This window comes from Coenobita brevimanus, chromosome 101, assembly GCF_032717465.1.
Source record: "Coenobita brevimanus isolate Jiangsu-jjx chromosome 101, ASM3271746v2, whole genome shotgun sequence".
NCBI lineage: Eukaryota > Metazoa > Arthropoda > Malacostraca > Decapoda > Coenobitidae > Coenobita > Coenobita brevimanus.
In genome coordinates, this window is record NC_137054.1 from 7,254,193 (window position 1) to 7,272,649 (window position 18,457).

Sequence of the window (18,457 nt, forward strand, 5' to 3'; positions counted from 1 at the left end):
TATCATCTTTCCAATCATCGTCCACTTTCCAATACACATTCTGGGCTATTTCAATATACTTACAGGGTGCTCCTAAAAGATTCTCGTCCCATCACCAGACCTTACAAACCATGCAACTCTTGCTCTGGGACTTGCTTAACACATTTAGTTCCATGTTGTATTTTTCATTTCATTCTTGCTATCTCCAGACGATTTTATTTAATTTAGGATAAACTTTTCGAAGAGGGAATGTTACGTGTAGCCTTCGTTAACCTCTTCAGAATATGATATCCACCCTCAGCTAAACAAAAGTGTCATCTGGCAGGGAAGTATAGGAAAAATACGTATAATCAGGCTGTAAGTGCTTAGGATCAATGCTTACATATCTGGACTGCCGAAGACATAGCTAGATTAATAGATAGAGAGAAAATGGGACGGACATAGAGATAAACAGTAGCAAGAAAAAAAAAGAAAAAGGTAAGTGCATATGATGATGATGATGATGATGAGGAGGAGGAGGAGGAGGAGAAGGAGGAGGAGGAAATATACTATGAAAGCCAGAAAACCCTGTAGATACGGAGCACAGACGAACATTAATATTTTAGGAAAAGTGTAGGTAGTAGGTGATGACTGGTTTGACATTCTCTGTGCCACCTGCCACGCTCATACTAAAAAAAATTATTCAGTAATAAATGTAAACTGTTGGAACTGGTCTTTCAGAAAATTCATGTTGCGTAAATATCTGAACAAGTGCTGCGCTGTCATAAGGATTAAAATGGCACAGACTTTTTGCGGACGGTCTGTATGTTATTTTCATTGTAGAATATCGTGCACGTTGAAAATTATAAGAATTTCATGGAAAACTTGGGCAGACGGCAAAAATCTAAGGCAGCCATACGCCTTGATTCACTGTCAAAATTACGGGTACAGACGGAAGAAAAAGGCATAATTTGGTTCTCAAGAATATTCGTGTAGGACCTAAGCATTAATAAGGGAGGAGCAATTTGTTTCTGTCTGCATTTACTTGAGTTCGGGAAATCTGAATGGCGAGTGAAGTGATACAGCCTACGCCCTTTCCACTAAGTATTCTTATTAAACTTTTCCCTTCTATACTGTCGAACCAACTTTACGTATGAATAATTGTTGGAAACAGGGTTATGATAAGGACGACAACAATAATAATGACGATAATGATAATGGCAATAAAAATAATAATACTGACGATGATGATATATTTGAGTTATCTAAGCGTATATAGTTGAGATATGTAAAACGCATGGTAATGATGATGATGACGACGATGACGATGGCCTAACTGAACGGATGTATCTAAAATATCTGAAAAACGCAAGAAAAACAGACAAGCCATACTGGAAGGCAATACCCCTTGCCCTCCTGGGGCCAGGGTAATAATGAAGTGAGGGGCCACAGAAAACGGGGGATGGCTGGAGGAGGGACACAAAAGAAAAGTTGGATCCCTGGGGGTCCACAAGAATGAGCAGTGATATTTTGCCCTTATTTCACACACGAATTGAAAAAAAAATATATATATATATATATATATATATATATATATATATATATATATATATATATATATATATATATATATAAACGAAATTAAGAATATTACAGTAAATTTATATAAACCACGAGACAACATGTAATAGTGATCACAAACAATACACTATAAGACTATTGTTGCAAGTAATATATAATTATACACATTTGGAGAAAATTATAGGTAGCACAAACCACCCCCCACCCCTCCCCACACACAAGGATATTCCGGGCCTTTATTCTCTACGGTTAAGGAGGCTCCCTATCGTTCCATCCACGTGCTACAGGGTCAGTGGCCATTCCTGCTCCCTCATTCCCTCCCTCACGCCACTCTCAGCAATCCTGCTGCATACACTTCTAATTACACGTGATATCGCGAACAGGAAAGATAAATCCCCCTCCTTGGAAAATATATTGCTTGATCTTTCTGTCTCCTTGCTAACGGGACTATACAAAGTGGAATGCAAGCTAATAAGTAAATCCCAATCCTCAAAGGTGTTTTAAAATTGACAGCCACGGATTACGGGCGTGCCTACCCCATCGCGCATTCAGATTTCATAATACAGCCAAGTGAGTCACTAAGGCCGCTTCTGGAGACAATTTTCTGTGGCAGCGAAGGGCGGATGGGGTAACTCCGGGATGGGACGGCCTGGCGACACAATGGAAAGAATATAAGTTTGTGCAGAAGTTTGTCAGTTAAGAAGCGATGCAGTCTTTGTAAATAGTCTCTCTCTCTCTCTCTCTCTCTCTCTCTCTCTCTCTCTCTCTCTCTCTCTCCACTCTGCCTCACCTCAAACATTCTCGTCCCATGAGCAATATCAAGGCAATATTTTTTCTCTGATTTGAAGTAGTAAGATTAGAGAGAGAGAGAGAGAGAGAGAGAGAGAGAGAGAGAGAGAGAGAGAGAGAGAGAGAGAGACTCAAGGACAATGAAAAGAGTAAGAGTGATACTGGAGCCAGGATTCCGGGGACCTGAATGATGTGTGGATGAGTGTGTATCCCATTTTCATTGGGCATGCTGTTGATATTTCTCCCACTATGTACTTTACCTTTGGTTTGGGATCCCAGCTCACCACATACTAGGTGGATAGGGGGTCTGGATGATGATGATGATGATGATGATGGTGATGGTGATGATGATGATGATGATGGTGATGATGATGATGGTGATGGTGATGATGATGATGATGATGACGATGAAACGAAGAAAGGCCAGAGGATGTTAAGGACAGTAGAGGATAAACACTGGGGAAAATACATCACTTTACCTGTGGGGTCACCTCTCGTCACCTTCGCCGCAACACTCACCTGTAATACAAGAACGTCAATTAGTCAATGATACACCAGTACTATTACTATGTTCTATATTATTAACAGACGCCTAATCCCAAATTTTATCGAAGGTGGCCCCGAAAAAAATAAAACTTCTATTCTTTCATAAAAACTCATCACCTTTTCCATAATCTGATGCAGGACCGAATAATTGCAGTCCGAGAATCAATGAAAAAGTGTGTGTGTGTGTGTGTGTGTGTGTGTGTCGGAATGGGTATGTTCGTGAGTGTCAGTCTGTCTGTCATTGTACTGATAGTGTGAACATAAATAAGGGCATACTAATACAACCCATTTCCATCCCCCCCCCCCTCCTCTCTCTCTCTTCACCTTATCAGGGCAAAATTCAGCCCCCGTCTCCATAATTCGGGCCAAACCTGCCAGCCTGACTGACGCTAATCTGATGGGGGGGCCGATCAGAAAATTGGCTGCAAGTTTGTCTGACGTCTGAGTGGGTGGGAGGCCATCAGGTAAATTGGTCCTGTTGTTTACCTCTTGACTCCACTCACGTATTTTTTTTAACTCCTCACGTATTTTTTTTTTACTCCACTCACGTATTTTTTTTACTCCTCAAGTATTTTTTTTACTCCACTCATATTTTTTTTTACTCCACTCACGTATTTTTTGTTTACTCCACTCACGTATTTTTTTTTTACTCCACTCACGTATTTTTTTTTACTCCACTCACGTATTTTTTTTTTTTTACTCCACTCACGTATTTTTTTACTTCACTCACGTATTTTTTACTCCACTCACGTATATTTTTTACTCCACTCACGTATTTTTTTTTTTAACTACACTCACGTATTTTTTTTTTTTACTTCACTCACGTATGCTTCACTTCATTCTCCCGACATGCAGACGATTCTCCTCAGCTTAGGGGGACTTGTGGCTGTAATGGGGTTAATGGAGAGACTTTCTATATATTCAATACAGTCCTTCTGAAGCTGAATAAAATCGTCTGGTGATAGGAATAAAATGCAAAAGACCTCCTTGGGCTGATGTGGCTAAGGGTAATTCGGTAACCTTGACCTTTCTTGAGATTCATAAACAAACTTATCATACGCATTATTATTTATTTATATACACATTATTATTATTATTATTATTATTATTATTATTTCGTAACGGTATAAGAAAATGAAAATGAAGAATCTTTCCTTCGCTCTGCCGCTTCCCAGAAAAAAAAAAAAAAAAATTGGTTACGAGAGGGTATTGGTAGTGTGTTTGTGAATCTCAGTCCCGGCGTTGTCTGATGGGTGAGTGGGAGGGACGGGGATCAGGGAATGGGGCGAGTGGGAAGGATGGGGATCAGGGGATAGGGTAGATGGGAAGGGGGATCAGAAAATGGGGTGAGTAAGAGAGGATTCGAAAAATAAAGTGAGTGAGAAGAGAATCAGAAAATGGGATGAGGGGAAGAGATTTATAAGAAGAAACAGTGCATGAGTGGGAAGGAGGCTCAAGAAATGCTGTGAGTGCGATGGGGAAATGGAGAGAGTGGGAGGAGATTTAGAAAATGGAGAAAGGAAATGGGAAGTATGGAAATAGGGTGAGTGGGAAGGGGATCAGGGAATGGAGTGAGTGGGTAAAATCAGAGGAAGGACTGAATGAGTGGGAAGGCAATGCAGTGAGTGGGAGGGGAATCAGAAAACTTCGTGGAATTAGTTTGAAGGGAGTGTGGGTAGGAAGGCCATCAGAAAACTGGAAGGGTTGTCAGGGAGATCAGAAAACTTCACTGGATGTTTTCTGATGGAAGTGTACGTGGGAAGGAGGTATGAAAGTGGAGTGAATGGAAGAGCAATCAGAGAATGATGTGGAATAGTGCGGAGTGGATGTAAACACGATAAGAGCATGGATTGGATGGAAAGATCAGATGAGAGTGGAGTATGGAGTGGATGAAATGGCAATCAGAAAATGGAGTGGATGGTAAGATAATGGATAAAAGAATGGATAAGATTGACAGACACCACGATACTGAGGTGGAAGAAATTACGTAAATGACAATGCAGCCTCTGTGTGTGTGTGTGTGTGTGTGTGTGTGTGTGTGTGTGTGTGTGTGTGTGTGTGTGTGTGTGTGTGTGTGTGTGTGTGTGTGTGTGTGTGTCAGAGAGAGAGAGAGAGAGAGAGAGAGAGAGAGAGAGAGAGGTGGGCGTCAGTAAATAAGAGGTAAAACAGAAAATAAATGTGAAAAAGAAATCTGATGACCAGCAGTTCAAATGAGCATCAGAAAAAAAATAATTGGTGTATATTCTAATGGGAGGGACAGTCAGAACACACACACACACACACACACACACACACACACACACACACACACACACACACACACACACACACACACACACACACACACACACACACACCAATCGCTTCCTGCCGTAATCACTGCAGCGTTTTATATTTGTAATGCATAGCGAGGATTTATACCAATGTTTTAAACTATTCTTTTTTGTGTTATTGATATCAGTGCTTCATACTACTGTTTTATGCCCGTGTTTTATACCAATGTTTTATGTGTTTACTGATTATTTGCATCAATTTTTTTATAACTTAGATACGTGATTCATTTAAGTGGTGTATCAGTGTTGCTAAATCCTATATAGTGTATTAATCCGAGGAGCGGTTGGAGGTTTACACATAATGCTGCTCATGGATTAGCAACTGGTTCGCTTTGTCTGAAATGAGTAGGCTAACCCCAGGCTCCTATACTCGAAAGCAACTAACAAGCAACACCACAGACCTAGACACGCAACCGTCGCCTTTATCAGGTGCCTTGGTCTGTCGTTGGCGCGAACAGACTGGAATACAGACACCTTGCCTAAAAGTCTCGTTGTCTGCCCAGGAATCGAACCCGGGATCACTCAGATGCAGGCCGAATGCGCTTCCGATTACGCCACGGCCACCCCTTGGATATTTAGGATTTATTTCAAGTAATACAACAGTGTTATTATGTATGAGTATGTTTAAATATCTTCATTTCAGTGACACATAATTTGTTCTTGCAGCTCAAATTACTATTCTTCCTTTCTCCCCTACGACGTCTCCTCTCTCTCTCTCTCTCTCTCTCTCCAAACATCCATCATGTGCTTTACACGCCGCTGTATACCAGCTTTTTTTATTTGTTTTCATTCCCTTGCGTGGTGTGTGTGGTGGAGAGGGCAGGACAGCAATAACCCAAACCAATCAAATGCAAAAGGAATCTGACCACCCAAATTTTTGCACCACACACACACACACACACACACACACACACACACACACACACACACACACACACACACACACACTGGTTTCCTTGAAAGCTGAAAGTTTCCTCTTCCTACTCCAGCGCTGATGAGAAACTGGGTTGTCAGCTCAGGAAAAGACTGACTCCGGTGAAGAAGTGACTTAATCCACCATCTACAGTATAACAGACTATCTAACTACCCAACTGAATGAATTAGTTCCTCCTTTACCTATAAGAGTATGTACCGGGTATGTATGTATATATTTATGCATGTATGATTGCACTGCGCAGTTGACCCTCGTGCGGTGTGGTGCGGTGAGGATCCGTCCCTTCTCCCCTTGGGGCTAAGGTAAGAATTAATGTGTGTGTGTGTGGATAAGCAAATTGGGAGTGTGTAGTCCTGTCTCAACTACCTCCCTTTCTTTGGGGGGGGAAGCAGCCTAGGTATATAGATAGATAGAGATGTATGTATGTATATCAATTCATATATCAATCTATTTATCTATCTATCTGTCTATCTATATATATGTAAAACATTCAAACATCACTGAAACATCAACATGGAGTGCTACTGCGTTCCTTTCTGCCTGTGTCGAATGGAAAGAGACAAATGGACGTAACAAATAAAGAGGCAGAGGGAGAGAGAAATAGATGAAACAGACGCAGGGAGACAGAATTGTAAAAGAGGAAAGAAGGGAGAGGATAAAGGAGGGAAATGGAAAGCGACAGTGAACGTGACGAATGGAGAGAGAGAGAGAGAGAGAGAGAGAGAGAGAGAGAGAGAGAGAGAGAAAGCAGGGAAGAGAGGGAGAAAATAGAGGAGACTGGCGAGAAACGAAACAGAAAATAACTGAAAGGAATTGTAAGAGGGCAAGAATGAAAGAGGGAGCTGATTGAAAACAGAAAATTATAACAAACTGGAGTTAGGGTGCATACGAAAGAGAGAGAGAGAGAGAGAGAGAGAGAGAGAGAGATGAAAATGGAAAACGCAAAGGAGAGGATGAAGAATAAGAGAAAAAAAGGCAGGAACCTGGAAACAGAAGGATGGTGGAGGGAATAACAGTGGGGAGAAGAAGGACAGTAAATGAGAAAAGCGGATGATAAAATAGACGCAGATAAATAGACAGACTGAGAACATACACCCTATCAAAACGACAAAATTAAAACGACACACACACACACACACACACTAATAAAAACACAAGCAGGATGGCCCAGCAGTTGTTCCGGGACCCTTGCAAATATTTTTCTTACTCATACCTCCCTGATTCACAGCCTGGGGTGAGGATCGGGGTCGGTAGGGGGCAGGGACAGAGGATAGGAAACAAGGGACAAAATCAGAGCACGAGAAGATGAACACAACAAAAACTAAGAACAGAATGAACACACTCGTTTGAGCATACGGGTTAAATCACAACAATTAGACCACAAAGATGAGAGCAGAAATTACAACACCCAAAAAAGAACTCGACAATTGGTGCAAATTATGACATCAATCTGGCCAAACAATACAACAACAAGACATCAATTAAAAGCCATGAAGCAACACTCAATTAAAACACAATCATAACAAGTAGTAGAGCTCACTAATTAGAACCCAAACTCTAACACATGGCTATCAGAACACAATCAAATCTCGAGGAACACAACACAGTCAAAACACGAGAACCAGAACTCAATCAGACCACAGGCATCAGAGCACAAATTGAACCGCACAACAGGCAGTAAACAACCCAAATACAACCAAAACAAGGCCATCATAACAGCACCATAACCGGCCAATCAGAATGCGACACTGAACAAGGCAGGCTTCTGGTTGGGCGGTCGCCGTAACTACCCTGACTGGCAGTGTGGGGGGTTGTCGAGCTGTGCCACACGTCACTAACAAGCACGGGGGGGATGAGGGGGTGCTTTTCAATACTCAGCCCCACTCCAACTTATCCCACCCCGTCCCACCTGGCAGGACTTCCACAAATATCGAAGTCAACATCCGGAGCTGGTCAATTCGTCGTCCCATCTTCACCTCAACCTGCTCCATCAATTTTCTTCCATCCCATCCTTCATTCCCTCCTCTACCTCACTTCACCCATGTCACCCCATCTGGATCCCAACCTACTCCATCCCATCTGGCAGCATTTTACATTATATCTACGTTAACCTTCAATTACAACATACAGTGTGTGTTAAGTGCTGGGGCAATATATAATGTCAACCTGTAGTAAAAACACAGAAGTTATACATTTACTTAGATAATTGTCTCTTAGTTACGGGTATATCTGAGTTCACATATTCCCTGATGATCATACTTTCAATCACATCACTCGTTATGAGGTACAACTAGCTATCAACATCATATTTTTGGTCAAAACATAATATCTCTGTCATACGCCCAACCAAATACTCGTATCACATAATAAATCATACAGTACAGGTAAAACACAATACAGGTATTAGGTTATATATGAAGTGAACACAAAAAAGTTATCCCTTCATCCAGAAAATTCATTACTGCGAATATCACAAGTGGAAAGGGTATATGAGAAAGGGGGATGTGACCTGGGAGCAGGGCATAGAGGGGGAAAGGGCGCATTGGAGGCGATTTGTCTGTGGCCACCCCTTACGGGATTAAGGCGTCTGGCAATAGATAGATAGACAGATAGAAAACATATTAAAATTATACTCCCATTCACAATATCCTGCGTTATATCTTTCACTACTTAAGAGGAGGGATGCTGTCTTCACCTGAATCAAATCGCGTGGTGACAGAAAAAAAAAATAATGAAAAAAGAAAAGAAAAAACCCTAAAATATCCATGGGGTAAATTGAGATCGGTTGAAGTCCATCTCTCTCTCTCTCTCTCTCTCTCACCTGTACAAACTAATTACTCACCGCATCCAGGTACCAGGTGACCATAACTCAAGTGTCGTATGTTAATGGCCACAGATTCCTCACAGTCATTAATCTACCTGGCCAATTAGTCTTCAGGTGGAGGTGGACGGGCCGACAAGAGGGGTTAAAAAGCGATTGTTGGAGTTTTACCTATTTTTTCATCAACTCAATTTACCTTTTTTTTTTTTTTTTTTTTTTTTTTTTTTCCTGAAGGGCATATCATACGTTTCTAACTAACATTCAAGTCACAAAGGTTTTATAATGACTGTCTAAGGATTCTGTAATAGGGATTTGGTTATGCTTTTGTCCACTTTTTTAGCTGCTCCTGGACAAGTCTTTCATTACACATTGGTCCTTTATTAACTGAAATGCAAGTCACCAAAGAACTCCTATGGGATTTTTGTATGGATGAATGAGGAATTGACAGAGGCCTTATGTTTTTCAGCTACCCATGTAAACAGTTCTCTCTCTCTCTCTCTCTCTCTCTGTCTCTCTCTCTCAAGGGTATCGGTTTTCTAACATTAATACACGAATAAAAAAAAATGCTTTATAAGGATATCTTGGGGCCACAAAACTCCTGTTAAAGCTTTTGTCTACTTTTCAGCCACTCATGTGATGGTCTTGCCTCGCTGAAACGCAAGTCACAAAGGTTTAACTGCTTCAGCCTGAGGACGCCTTCTCGTTTTTTTCAATGTCAATATCTGGACTATCTACTACTAAATGTCTAATCCCAAAGTTCACCTAGGAGGCTGTATTCATAAATCATCTTCTGTCTAACCTGTGAATAAGATCGGTTTATATTTACATGCAAACCTGAGTCACGTGGATGGTATGGTAGGATTCATGGTAATATTTCACGAGAGAGAGAGAGAGAGAGAGAGAGAGAGAGAGAGAGAGAGAGAGAGAGAGAGAGAGAGAGAGAGAGAGAGAGAGAGAGAGAGAGAGAGAGAGAGAGAGAGAGAGAGAGAGAGAGAGAGAGAGAGAGAGAGAGAGGTTAATATCCCATGGTGGCCGGAACAAACATCCAAACACCCCTCGAGGCCTGGCTATCACCGCACACCCATTACCCAAACAATTTTACTTCATCATCCTCACACATCGTTTAAAATTTAGGCTTAGGTTTGTGTAGGTAAAAGATCTGCCATATATACATTTTTTTTTCTCACCGACGTGCGAGACTAAAAGGATTCTGACGCCACACACACACATCCCTTTACGGGCCACCCACCTACCAATCTATCCATCAATTAGTTCATCTATCTGTCTACCTATGTATCTTTATGTATGCATGTATCTATCTATCTATCTATCCGCCTATCTGCTGTAAACATCAATTAGTTATTCATTCTACCTGTCCATCGAACAGTAAATCAATTTCTCTGCCAATTTACCTATCCACCCAATCCAGTCTGACTTGATGCTTAAATACAAACACCAAACTCGTAGTGACTGATGACGCGAGCTATACTGTACACTTTATCACTGTGTTATCTATCCCTCTATTTATCTATATATCCATCAATCGACCTATTATTTATCTACCAACCCAATTCAACCTGGATTACTGGGTATGTACGAAGATCAGGGCAGTAGCGTCTGATAAAGCTAGCTGCTTAGTCAATCATCTATCTATCTATCTATCTATTTATCTATCCAATCCAATCTGGCCTGCTGGGTAAATAGAATGGCCACGGCCGTAATGACTGATGATGCGAGCTTTAATTACCTGTGTCCAAGCGTGTGATTAAGCCATTTGCATAATTAGACAGGTAAGACGGACGCAGGTGAGGTGGGCAGGTGTGAGGTTACGTGGGGATAAACAAATGTGCCGTGGGATAATAAACAGAAGGATAAATATAAGTAAAGCGATAAAAATAACGAGAAAATAAAGGGTGAATAAAGACGCAGCGGGAATAACAGAAGTAAAATGAGGTTAAATATGGAAAGAAAATAAAAAGATTAATAAACAAACGCAAATATATTGTTACATGGAGGGCGCCTGTAATCTGGTGTATGGATTATTTTTCTATTTATTTTTTTTCCTCTGTTCATCTTCTGTGAAAAAAAAAATATATATACATGAGTAGGGGATCATATTGATCACAAAAGAATTTCCTGTGATATACTCTCTTCACCTTAACTTGGCACAGATATTAGTCCTTTTGCAGATTTTTCCCGTACCGGTAGCTCAAGTGGCAGAGCAGTAAAATGCCAAGGTCCTATGGTCTTCTAATAGCACTTCTTCGTGACTTGTATCATATTCAGTTGTTAATTTTTTGTTAAACCTCAAGATGGACAGACGGCAATTTTAGGCCGAGTAAAAAAAAAGAAAGAGAGAGAGAGAGAGAGAGAGAGAGAGAGAGAGAGAGAGAGAGAGAGAGAGAGATATGGCCCGTATTCTCGTCGACTAAGGGAAGCTCCGGAACACCTTCTCCTTAGCGATTTATTTTGTTTATTACTCCTTACTGTGTTGTAAATCCTTCAAACATCGCATTACTCTTCATGAATAATACACAAAATGGATATTAACCAGTCATATTCGAAAATAAATCGCTAAGGAATAGGTGTTTGGGAGCCTCCATACCCTTCGAAAATACGGGCCTATATCATATTGAATAGGTAAAAAAAAACTGATTAAATTGCTGAAATAAATAATAAAGTAAGGCTGAGGAGAACACCGAGAACGAAATGGAGAGATAAGCCTGGGAGAGTAAATGAGGGTGGGCGAGTTAGAGTGTGGAGGGGTGGGGGAGGAAGAGGGGTGGGGGGGGGAAGTGTAAATGGTTAGGTGTGAAAGGTGGGAAAAGTGTGTAGGTGTTTTTGTCGTTGCTGTCTTGGGTGGACTCTGGGATTAGGTGTCTGATAGTACATATAGTCGACACCCTACTAACAGGCATGTATGGACAGATAGTTAGATAAATAGATGGATAGACAGACCAAGGAATAGACAGATTACTGCTAGACTCTCTTATATACACAGAATGACTGGCTGAATGACTGACTGGCTAGCTGATAAACAGATGGACAGATAATTACAGATAGATAGAAAGATACAGAAAAAATTCAGACAGACAAACAGACAGACGTGAAAATGTATGGTGTGGTATGTAGGAGGATTGTTAATTCTCAGGGAACTGACTCATATCTACTGTATGCCCATAAACCAGTACACAAAAAAAAAAGATACATAGACAGACAGACAGACGGGCAAACAGGAAGGCAATCAGACAGACAGACAGACAGATAGATAAATACAGATATGGACAGACAAAGATTAAATACGACACAAATATACAGTATAAAGCAGACACTTCAAAATGGCCTCAAAAATATCCAAACATTTTTCTCACAGCCAACAAAAAAAATAAAATATAGACACATACAGGACGCGACGTATCACTAATGAGAGGAGCTTTTCTTTTTTCCAACACATATTTTATTTTCATGGAGTGTGACTAGACGGGCCCCGCGATGGTGTGTTTAAACTGGCAGAGGAAGACGGGGCTTTAATGAGCGAAGAAGTCACATAAAACTTAACTATTTTTACGCTGTGATTCCTGAGCCGGAGGAGGAGATGTATAAAGTTGGCGGCCAAGATTGAGTCGCCTTAAGAAGTTAGTGTATTTTTGTCTTGAAATACAGATATATACATTTTTCCTTAACTGTTTTTAATCTACATGAATTATAACTTCTTAAATAAATGCTAAAAAATGTCTTGTGTATGTGTAGCCTCGTTCTCTTACACACACACACACACACACACACACACACACACACGCACAAAACCTATCGGGCCTTCATTTTTTACAGCATTTTCAACCCTGACTAGGCCAACATCCTCCAACCCACTGAAATTCTAATGTTAATCTTCGCCACATCAATACCTAAAAGCAGGGCCAATCACGCCAGGGTGGCAGGGGAAGGATGGCGTTCACGTCTGCCTCAGCTAACCCTCATGGATATAAACAGTCTGAATCATAAACGCATCGAAAACAAAGATATAACAGCGCAGTAAACTATGCATACTGAAAGCGAATTTGACACGAAAACAAACAAAATATTATAAATGAAGCAGGAGTTAACCAAATACTGCTACGAAGCGAACGAAAAATATATAAAAATAACGGTACACCAAATCAAGCAAAACAAGTTAACAAACAGGAAGATAAAATGAACCAAACAAAAATAAAATGACCATTAAAGAACAAACTTTTGAAAACTGAAATGGGTGTTTTATCATTAAAGCGAAAACACAGTACTTTTGCTTTTTATTCTATTTTACTTTATTTTTATATTTTACCTCCCTGGAGATGCCTTCAAGCGGAGAGAGGCTGCACTACTATAAAAAAACAAACAAACAAACAAAAAATGTTCGCTCAGTTAAGCTTCTGGCGTCCGTGATCTTTTCGTCCCGTGCAAGTTTCAAGTCGCGGCCTTCTCCCCGACATTTTCCACCCTCAAGACCTACGTAGCTGAGGAGAACGAACCCTCAATTACAGACAGCATTATTTATTAACCTCTTTGCTAGGAGACCAGGTGGTGCACTGGTTAGCACATCCAGCACGCAAATGAAAGTACCCGAGTTCGATTCTAGGACCGGATGAACTGCTCTCTGTCTGTCTCTCTCTCTCTCTCATATGGCTGTGTTTGTGTAACTTATTTACAATATCGTATTCAGGAATCGATAAGCACAGCATTTGATCTTACACATTTTGGGCAGTCTTCAATATTAAACCCTTCAATTCCGCGACGTTTCTCTATCCAGGAGAATGTTCAACGCTAGGGAGGCTTCTAGTAAAGTATTAATTAAAGCTATATCTAATCCTCTCAGGTGAAAATATCGTCCAAAGGTAACAAGAATAAGGTCAGCGTCGTGAAGAGATAAAAAAGTAGCTCTGCCAACAGTATCAACAGACCCATCGCATCTTGAAGGGTGAAAGTAATACTGAATACAAATTTCGAGGCACAAAAGGCCTTTACACCGAAAAAAGACGAGACTCCCGAAAGTTACAAAAGGGCGGGAAGACGCCAGGAATGCCATCTGTCGGAGCGGGGAACAACCATCCTCCTCCTTTCTCCTTCGACAGGCAGGGTCCTCTTTGCCCCTGTCTTTTCTTGCCTTGAAATTAAATAGGAACCTGGATTGTGAATTCCACGGCTACTTGTATTTGGCAAAAACTGAACGTCCGCTTCCTTCTCTCCCCTTCCACTGGTTAGACTGGGAAAAGGACTAAATATTATTACCCGAGTAACTTCTTGAATCAATGTATTTTATATTTATTCGCACTACCTCCCGACGATTTTCTTCAACCGTGAAAAAGTTTGTCATGCTGAAGGGGTTATTGGGAGTCTATTTTTAATCCTTCAAATTCGAAAATGTCTCTCCGAAGCTGAATAAAAGTAACCGCCGCTTCCCCCATTCTACTGTTTCGTACATGGGCCTCAGCCAGCGTGGAAATTGGCGCCAGTGTGAACCATTCTCCCATTTCTCTCGCCTTTCATTGATTAGGCCGGGGAGAGGCTGTTATTACCCGCTTAATTATCCATACTAATCACCCTCCTTCAGACCCTCAGATAACTGCCCTCGAAGAAGCCTCGTTCTGGTCGATATCGCCTTCCAAGTTTGGTTCACAATAGCCTGGGGAGGGAGCCAGGACGAGGTGGAATGACGAAAATGGAGGGGGGCATGAGGGAGGCCGGCTTGGAATGGTGACGAGCTGTGACGAAAGAGGTGGGACGCGTTTTTGCCGTGCCAACTTGGATAAACACTGGGATTAGGCGGCAATTAATAACTATATTCTGTCCACTTTTACTTGGTCTAAAACTACAATCAGTCCACCTTGAATGCTGAACTGGAACATGAGATTAACAGTAGATTATGATGCTGCCTACGAAGTGCTATGGGAAGGGTATAAAGCCGTAGCACTGTCTTATTCTGCCACAGAGCTACGTGCAACAAGCTGCAAAAGGAGAATCTCAGCCAAGTTTAGGCAAGCAGACTACAGACATTTGAAAATACCTGACCCAACATGAATCAAAGAACAGAAAAGTATGGTACGAGAGCAGAAACAGAAATTATAGCTTCAGACAGAAAACGGAAAAAACACAACAGAAAACAGTGCTGAACCAAATAAGAAGGTCAACGAGGGAAAAAGTAGAGATAAAACGTTCGACAGTGAAAAAAAAAAAAAAAAAAAAAAGGGATAGAAGACAAGAAAAGTAATATAAATAATATAAAAGTGAGATCTAAGGCAGGAGGTAATTTATGACACAATGGGCGGGTATAATGGGACGGCGAGAAGAGTCATTTGCTTTTTGTTGCACTACTGGCGTTCTGCAGTTTATAGCGTTGGTGACCTTTGCAACGATAGATTCACACAGGCTCTTCTCCCTTTCTCTCTCTCTCTCTCTCTCACACACACACACACACACACACACACACACACACACACACACACACTCACACATACATCTTACAGACACTATCACAAACCGTCAAGAAAGCACATCTCACATATATTTTCATGTTCTGATTCTTTCACACACATTCGCACTCATAATCTCTCTCTCTCTCTCTCTAAAGTTGAGGCGACTAGAGACAGGCGACTCCTCTCTGACCCTCCAGGAATGTGGGGTCGATAATACCCCTTATATATATGAGAGAGAGAGAGAGAGAGAGAGAGAGAGAGAGAGAGAGAGAGAGAGTGTGTGTGTGTGTGTGTGTGTGTGTGTGTGTGTGTGTGTGTGTGTGTGTGTGTGTGTGTGTGTGTGTGTGTGTGTGTGTGTGTGTGTGTGTGTGTGTGTGTGTGTGTGTGTGTGTGTGTGTGTGTGACTTCGCATGCAAAAATTCACCCACAAACACTTCCTGTGCCTAACATTCTATACCCCTTTACAGTGGCGTATTTCAGGAAGGGCGAGTGACAATCAAACTTCACCTTCTCTTTGCTACTACATTATTTATCTCAGCTCTCTATATACTTCCTTTTCCCTAGTCCAGTTCTGAAATAGGGACTTGGATGTACAAGTCGACGGTTGCGTGTCTTGATATGGGAAGGTATTTGTCTGGCGATTTTCTTGCCAAATATGCATACCAAAATATTATCTAAAGTTTTCGAATCGTGCCCTGCATCCCTCTTTGGAATAATATATGCCATCTGTGAGCTTCATAAGGTGACTTCCTTCACTTCCTGTCAGTCTCGGCAATACCTATACTATTTGACACAAACACACACACACACACACAAGGGACGAGTCTGTGGTTACATTTGCCAGTACAGTTCACTGCCACAGTAATTTCACGCTCTGTAGATGCATTGCGGGTGTTTCTCTCTCTCTCTCCTCCGCTGTGTGCGGTTTGTGTGTGAACAAGTATACTGTATATATAAATAAGGAGGTTCCCGGTCTTTTTCAGTATACACAACTCAGTTTACTTTAACTTGGCCTAAAAATACCATATTTCAATCTTGCATGACCTAAAAAAAATAATAATAATTGACTTCAGATGCTATTATAGTCACGATGAGGTGATGGAAAGGATGTAGTCAAGGACCGTCAGAAAAAACACACACACACACATTATATATATATATATATATATATATATATATATATATATATGCAAAGTGTTACTTCTATCCATCTATTGTCAAACGCCACAATCTCTCCACGTCGCAATGTCCCCATCCATTTGGCTGCCCTCCCTCCACTCACACCTCCTTCTCATACATCTCACCACACTATCCCTCCATCTCATCCATGGTTCTCGCTCACATATACTCCTCACTCACATTTACTCTTCCAGTCAGTGTCTCATTCTTCATCCTCCCCTTATAGCCAAACCGTCTCCATGTATTTCTCTTAACACTTTCAGTCACATCCACATTAAAACCACAACGCTCCTTTATTTCCTCATTTCTCTCTTCTCTCTGTCTCCACATGTAACTCCACATGTGCTTCTCAAATAATTCATTTACACTGTTTTCACTCCTGACTTGTGTCCTTCCAACACTGACCAAGTTTCTTTGCCTTCTTAATTGTACGTGACAGCTAGTATAGTGCGACATAAAAGTATATTAATTAATTTTCACCCTCTTGAATCAGATGAGATTTTTTATTGGTTTCCTCTATTTACCTTTATTTAACTTTATTCAACTTACGAAAACTCTCTATATTTAAGTGGCTTATGAACCATACGAGTATTTTGACCCCTCCAGTCCGAAGCGCCTCTCCAGATCCGAATATTATCAACTGGTTCCTCCAAGAATAAAATAAATTCTGGTATCGTAGTAAACAGGTTAATTCTAGGACCGAGCCTCACCAGACCCACTGTGCCAGAAAGGTGGGCTCTCTCCTGCCACCAGTAATCACCGGCCATCGTGCTGAACTGCCCAATCAGCTCTGGTCCGAATTCATCTCGGTGCGGCAAAGATTACGTGGTCTGACGCTGCACCCTGGCCCCCTCCTTCTCCTATCCTCCATCAACAACCTCCTCCCCTCTTCTCATCCCCTCCTCCCACCCTCTCTCTTCCTACCCTCCCTCCTCCTGCCTCTTTCTCTTAACCCTCTCCTCCTCCTCCCTTTCCTCCCATCCCCCCTTCTTCCCCCTTCTTTTAGTGCTTCCCTTATTCCCCTCCTGCTACTGCCCCCTCGTCCTACTCCCTCCTCCTCCTACCACCTATCCCTCTTCCATCCATCAGGCGTAGCAGTGTTATGTTACAGCTGCCTTGGGCCAAGATAAGCTACCTATGCTTCTGTGCATTTCCTGACACACACACACACACACACACACACACACACACACACACACACACACACACACGCTCTCGCTTGCCAACTGGTTGACGGGAGTTCGCGCCTCGCTCAGGTTGCGAAAAAGTTTCACTGACGAAGTGGGTGGTTACTGTCCCCCTTGAGCAAGGGGACGGGTGTGTGCGTGTGTGAAGGTCACAGCCTTGCCCTTAGATCGGACTATATGAGCTCTCAGCTCCCTTCCGGGAGGGTAAAAGCTGACGATCACGACCATCAAGCGATCCTGACCGACCCGGTGAATTACACACACACACACACACACACACACACACACACACACACACACACACACACACACAGGGACAAGTCAAGCTCATTGTTACAATTGCCAATACAGCTCTCAGGCACGGTAATTTCACGCTCTGTAAAAGCAATGGGGGTCTCTCTCTCTCTCTCTCTCTCGACCACAAACAACCACAAGAGTAGCACACAGGCACCACCAAAGGCACAGAGGCGGGCTGAGAGTGCTTGGAACTGCCTCTTAAAAGCCTAACTTGTATACCAGCGTAGTGCGTGCGGTAAGAGTGATCAAGCGAGAGTGAGTGAGGCTACCGCTTGTTTCACGTTGTTGCTGTACTGGATGTAATTTCTGTTCATTCTTATTACTACGAGATCATTTTAAGTCAGGTAGGAAGTCTGTTACTGAAGGGATTAATGAAGACTATA